This window comes from Salvelinus sp. IW2-2015, linkage group LG30, assembly GCF_002910315.2.
Source record: "Salvelinus sp. IW2-2015 linkage group LG30, ASM291031v2, whole genome shotgun sequence".
NCBI lineage: Eukaryota > Metazoa > Chordata > Actinopteri > Salmoniformes > Salmonidae > Salvelinus > Salvelinus sp. IW2-2015.
In genome coordinates this window covers 20,818,119-20,825,298 of record NC_036869.1, presented here as the reverse complement: position 1 = coordinate 20,825,298, position 7,180 = coordinate 20,818,119, and positions in this window count along the sequence as shown.

Below are 7,180 nucleotides of genomic sequence, written 5' to 3'. Positions count from 1 at the left end.
CAGGTTTGATGGTCACACCCTGTAACTCTCCAGGACCAGGGAGAATGACCACACCCTGTAACTCTCCAGGACCAGGTTTGATGGTCACCACCCTGTAACTCCCCAGGACCAGGTTTGATGGTCACCACCCTGTAACTCTCCAGGACCAAGTTTGATGGTCACCACCCTGTAGCTCTCCGGGAGCAGGTTTGATGGTCACCACCCTGTAAATCTCCGGGAGCAGGTTGATGGTCACACCCTGTAACTCTCCAGGACCAGGGTTGATGGTCACCACCCTGTAACTCTCCGGACCAGGTTTGATGGTCACCACCCTGTAACTCTCCAGGAACAGGTTTTATGGTCACAGCCCTGTAACTCTCCAGGACCAGGTTTGATGGTCACACCCTGTAACTCTCCAGGACCAGAGAATGACCACACCCTGTAACTCCCAGGACCAGGTTTGATGGTCACCACCCTGTAACTCTCCAGGACCAGGTTTGATGTTCACACCCTGTAACTCTCCAGGACCAGGTTTGATGGTCACCACCCTGTAACTCTCCAGGACCAAGTTTGATGGTCACCACCCTGTAACTCTCCGGGAGCAGGTTTGATGGTCACCACCCTGTAGCTCTCCGGGAGCAGGTTTGAGGTCACATCCTGTAACTTTCCAGGACCAGGGTTGATGGTCACACCCTGTAACTCTCCGGGAGCAGGTTTGATGGTCACACCTGTAACTCTCCAGGTCCAGGTTTGATAGTCACACCCTGTAACTCTCCAGGACCAGGTTTGATAGTCACACCCTGTAACTCTCCAGGACCAGGGGAGAATGACCACACCCTGTAACTCTCCGGGAGCAGGGTTGATGGTCACACCCTGTAACTCTCCGGGGCAGGTTTGATGGTCACCACCCTGTAACTCTCCAGGACCAGGTTTGATAGTCACACCCTGTAACTCTCCAGGACCAGTTTGATAGTCACACCCTGTAACTCTCCAGGACCAGGAGAATGACCACACCCTGTAACTCTCCGGGACAGGTTGATGGTCACACCCTGTAACTCTCCAGGACCAGGTTTGATGGTCACCACCCTGTAACTCTCCAGGACCAGGTTTGATGGTCACCACCCTGTAACTCTCCAGGACCATGTTTGATGGTCACCACCCTGTAACTCTCCAGGACCATGTTTGATGTCACCATCCTGTAACTCTCCAGGACCATTGGTTTGATGGTCATAGCAGCTTAAATAAATCTCTTAAATCTCAGTTTTGGAAGATAATGACTTGACAAATTATACCATACACTTTATAGTAAAAAATGTTTACGCTAGAATCATTACTTCTGTTCCTACCTATCGTTATTATTGGTATGAAGTATGACCAGATACACGGACTACGTTGAATCTCATGTTGTAATATAAAATAATAATAAATAATATATTATAAATGGTTMATTTCTACGAACTGCTCCTGGTTAAAGGTAATTATCTTTTTGTAGAAAGTGCCTACATTGTTACGTGTATTATCTAATTTGAAAGGAATTAATGCATTCATGGAATTTATTTTCTAAAATAATTTTACAAATGTTATATAGTACAACTGAGGTGACAGCGTTGTAAATGCTTACCGGTGCTAACCTGTGTTTGTGTTTGTGCTGTATGTGGTATTTTGAGCTCTTTTCAAGGGAAGTGTTCCAATTTCTTATAGGATCCATGTGAAGATCAAAAAGTGCTACCCAAGGGAAGTGGGGGCACCATTGGAGGTAATTTAGTTTATTTTGAATAGCCTTCCGCTTGGGCTTGTTAATGTCTTAAAGTACAATATGAACAAAACAATATATAAAGACTGTGTTGAAAAAAAAACACGGCCAACGGAACAAATAAAAGTACAATTGAAGCTGCGTGCAGTGTWGCCGGGGTTCAGGTATTGTTATCCATTGTTGGTAAATGTTGAATTGAGTTGAGCAGTTGTTATAAGATGGCAAAAGTGTTCGTATTACCTGAAGAGGTGCGTTCGGAGTATTGATAGCGTTTCACAGTGAAACATTTCACATACATAAATGCACATAGTCAAGCACAAATACACAATTATTTGACAGTATTCCAATCTTGTTTAGGATTATTTGGTTGAAATATGGCACAAGTCCGTTTGCATCAGTTTGTCCGAGGGACTTTTATTTTGAAGGTAATCCGTGAAATCAACTATTGTGGCTACCTTTACATAGGTCAGTTCTTAGTATTACAACATGCTGACAGCAGTCTCTTTTAACCCACTGTAAATGTTATGCTTCATCTGAACCTTTGTGAAACTGTACACTCGTTTCTAAACCTAACTTTAATTCGATTAGTGCCTTATGGCTAGATTAAGTTTAGTGGTCTGTGGCAAATACACTTAAAAACAGACTAGGCCTAAGCAACGTGAAGTAACATTACGCAGCTAACGTTACTACACATGTCTAAGCGTAGCTAGCTAGAGGCCTAAGCATCGTGAAGTAACATTACGCAGCTAACGTTATTACACATGTCTAAGCGTAGCTAGCTAGCCAGCTAAGATTAAGTTAGCTAGCTACCACCTAACCAATTGAGCTCAACTTGTGGCACTGTCAAAGTCTCAAACACTAGGCGCAAACAAATAACTTAGATAAAACCACTTGCAAAAACGCCAAACAATTTAGCTAACTTGTTGTAGACTCAGTGATGTGACGTTGGTGCAGTATGTAAACTGCCAAATGGGTAAATTTCCGCAACTCACAGTTTAAAGCAGGCCTGGACAACTCCAGTTCTCGGGGGCCTGATTAGTGTGACAGTTTTTCCCCAGCCCCAGCTAATACACCTGACTCCAACAATCAGCTAATCATGATCTTCAGTWAAAAATGYAATTAGTTTAAATCTGGTGTGTTTGCTAGGGATGGGGGAAAAGTCAAACAGCAATCAGGCCCCCGAGGACTGGGACTGCCCAGGCCTGGTTTAGAAGGATCAGGCTCAACTTCTCCACTGTAGTGGTCCTGTATCTATCACATTGTAACTGTGTGAAGGGGCTTGTGCACATGTGCAGATACTGTGTGTGACTGTGTGAGCGCTAAGTCTTGCATCTCTCTTATCGCAATATCTGTTGTGCTGCTCGTGCAACGTCACATTGCTGAGTATAGTTGTACAACACCCTTACTTAGCTAGCTATACTGAACAAAAATATAACCTGAACATGTAAAGTGTTGGTTTCATGATTGTGATTGTGTGGGGAAGCTGTTGGTGCATTGTTGGTTCCATAGCACCACCATCATGACAAATTGCACCCATTCCCGTAGGATGAAATACTTTCTAATTTATACCCTGTTTGCCAAATTGAACAGATCATACAAAATGCCTGTTTTGGACATTTTCCAAAGATTTCAATTACTTTAAAAGTCTTCTTCTCCAGAATCGCGGGACTGATCAACACCCCATTTGGTATATAGCATCTATCCGCAGTTGTCTTTAAACACAGGAATTTACAAGACTCTATCTCAAACATGGCCGCTACAAGCCAATGAGCTTGGGTGAAATGCTTTTCCTGTAAATAACACCACCATGTACCGAAATAAATCATACTTTACAACTTAGCTAGACTCTTATCCCTGAGCATCTGCATCAACTTTCATCAATCTGAGTCAAACAGATCAAGAGAAAAACATCTGCCTGTTATAGCTCCACCATGTGGTCAATCTAAATTTGCTTAGATATTTTGAGTCTTGACCGTGTTTGGAAAACAATATCAAGATCCTTGTCTGATTTGTAGGCATTTGTGTRAGGCCACACCCACATGAATRTTCATTGGTCAATAGCTGCTAATATGAAAGTAAATATAGGACTAGAGAAAGGCTTTGACAGTTTGGAGATTTAACAAATCACTTCTACATGACAATGAATTTAAGAGTAGAATCAGGGCAACACTGAAACAATATCTGCAAATAAATGATGATGGAGAGGTCTCCCCCATAATGGTATGGGAATGGGACAAAGCAGTGTTTTGAGGAGAGATAATATCATACGTTTCTTTTTTTTGTTAAAGAGAAAGCAACATTTGATCTTCAAAATACCTTGAACAGGTTACAAWGTCAAAATAAAAACCAATATTAAACAAAATAAAAAAAATAACTCGGAAAATATAGAAAAGCGTTGATATTTACCAAACAGCAATATTACGATAGTGGGCCAAAGGCCCAGAAATTACTTGCATTTACTCTGAGAAAACAACGCAAAAGTGAGTCAAGATCACTTTCGCAGTCAAAAAGCAAGCTGAGATCTACTGCTTAAAGGCTTGTCAAACTTAAAACAATCAAACAACGTAAACAACAGAGGGACTAGCATTACCAAAAACATAATGAATTATTATATAGCCACCCAACTAAAATACATTTTTGTATCAACAAGTAAATGGAGAAAGATGGAAATCCAACCAATGGAAACACCAATAGGTACAACTATATTTATGAAGACAATCAATACACACACTAGGAAAATAGAAAATACTTGTATAAATAACACCATAAAGGTCTGGACAAAGATAACCAAAAAGCATCCAAACAAACCTGATCTACCAGCAAGAAATTGTAATGAATGGTGACTTTAAACCAAGTATGATTGGTGATRCATTTCAATTATGGGATGAAAGAGGACTGACTAGGTATCACCAGGGGATAAATACATTTGAGAATCTATCAAAAAACTACACTCTCCAGAACTGTCAGTTTTAGATTTATTTACAAGTAAGAAGTTACACTACATGACCAAAAGTATGTGGACACCTGCTCGTTGACAATCTCGTTCCAAAATCATGGGAKTTAATATGGAATTGGTCCCCACTTTGCTGCTGTAACAGCCTCCACTCTTCGGTGAAGGCTTTCCACTAGATGCTGGAACATTGATGCGGGGACTTGTTTCCATTCAGCCTCGAGCATTAGTGAGGTCGKGCACTCATGTTAGGCGATTAGGCCTGGCTYGCAGTCAGCGTTCCGATTCATCCCAAAGGTGTYCGATGGGGTTGAGGTCAAGGCACTGTGCAGGCCAGTCAAGTTCTTCCACACCAATATCAACAAACCATTTCTTTATGGACCTCGCTTTGTGCATGGGGGCATTGTCATGCTGAAACAGGAAAGGGCACTGAACAATGGAGATTCTTAATAAAACCCACGCAAGAAGTAGCTTTTGCTGCCCCTAGCAGGAAACTAATGGGGATTGGCTGCTCTTTCCCGCTCGGTAAAGCCATACCTTTCACCGCTCACTAGGGGCGCAGTCCAAGCGGATTGAGCATGTTTRTCAAGAAAAGAACGCATTGCTGATATGTTTCAGACACATTACAAGGTATCCCAGTTACTGGGACACACTCTCCACCCCATCTGCAGCATGGTTGCACACTGGGGTGCGCATGACAGAGGCTGGGGTATTCCAGCCTCTAGAGCGCCCACTTCTCGAGTCTATCCAGACTGACACCCAGACAGTTAGTGACAACCCTGTGAGGGTTTTTGGAGAYTCCATCCCCAAGTGGTGAAAACGCACCATTAGGGGTGGAAGCGTTAGCACACCCCTGGCAAGGGTGACACTTTTTCCTCCTCTATGCCTTATACTCTCCACTTTGGTAACCAAGGGAACAAGGCGTATCCCTCATCTTAGAGCCCCTCCATGACCAGGGAAGCTGGCAGCTATCGTTACACAGGAATCTTTTGACCCAAGCAAAAGAGGACATTTTGGGCCTGGCAGTGAGAGGATGGATCTGAATGTGACAGGCTTGCAACTCTAGGTCATYGAGTATCCAGAGTGCCAGAGCCCCTTCTACATGCACAGTGTAAAGGAAACAAGTGGTGTGTTTTTGAGAAATGGTGCGATCTAAGGCAGATCATTCCTTACCAATGCTTTGTATGTGAGGTTCTATGCTTTTTGTAGGACCTTCTTTGGACWGAGGGAAGGTTCTCCGCTGTAAAGGTCTATTTACTCACTATCTCGGCCTGTCATATAGGCCTCGACAATAACACGGTGGGAAAGCTCCTCTATTATGTCGCTTACGCCGATTCTCCAAGCCTTCAGCTCCATCTTGGGACCCGTCTACTGTTCACCCCGCTATCATCCAGGAGGCKAGGTCAGTACAGGTGYATCAAAGCTGGGACCGAGAGACTGAAAAATAGCTTCTATCTCAAGGCCATCAGACTGTTAAACAGCCATCACTAGCACATTAGAGGCTGCTGCCTATRGGCATAGACTAGAAATCACTGGCCACTTTAAGGAATGGAACACTAGTCACTTTAATGTTTACATATCTTGCGTTACTCATCTCATATGTATATACTATATTCTATACTATTCTACGGTATCTCATTCACTTAATGTTTACATATCTGGCATTACTCATCTCATGTGTATATACTGTATTCTATGGTATCTTAGTCACTTAATAATGCTTACATGTCTTGCATTACTCATCTCATATGTATATACTGTATTCTATACTATTCTACTGTATCTTAGTCCGTTCAGCTCTGACATCGCTCATCCATATGTATATAGTCTTAATTCATTCCTACTTAGATTTGTGTGTGTTGGGTATATGTTGTGTAATTTGTTAGATATTACTGCACTGTCTGTGCTAGAGAAACAAACATTTCGCTACACCCGCAATAACATCTGCTAATCACGTGTCTGTGACCAATAAGATTTGATTTGTGCTTTAGGCTATTTCGCAGCAGCCTTTTTGAGCCGCTGGAAAGCGGGGWGATGAAATATCTCTCCTTTTAAAACCGCTTTACTGATTGCCCTTAGGAGTGAGCTGTAGGCACTATCAGTCCACCATTGGTGCCTGCTGTTTGCWCCTTGCTTATGGTCTCTGAGAATTATAATTGTCTCGCCGCCCTTCACTTCTACGGAAGAAGAGAGAGTCTCCAATGTTTACGTCCAGTATGCGCTTTGCAAATTTACTTGGATAGAACAAGAGTATAAAGTAAGAATTACCTCTCTTAATATCTTGGCCCCTCTCTCGCAAACTGCTATSCCATTGGATAGTGGAGGCTACTCATATTGGCTTATAATAGCAAGGGTTTACAGCCCCCGGAGGGCCTGAGGGCTCGTTCCACTGTTTTAACACCAAAGGCATCTCTTTACAGGAGATTTGGGATATGGCATGTTGGGCCATTCCTCATGCATTGATGAGGTGTTTACCGACTGGATATCACTTCACCTTC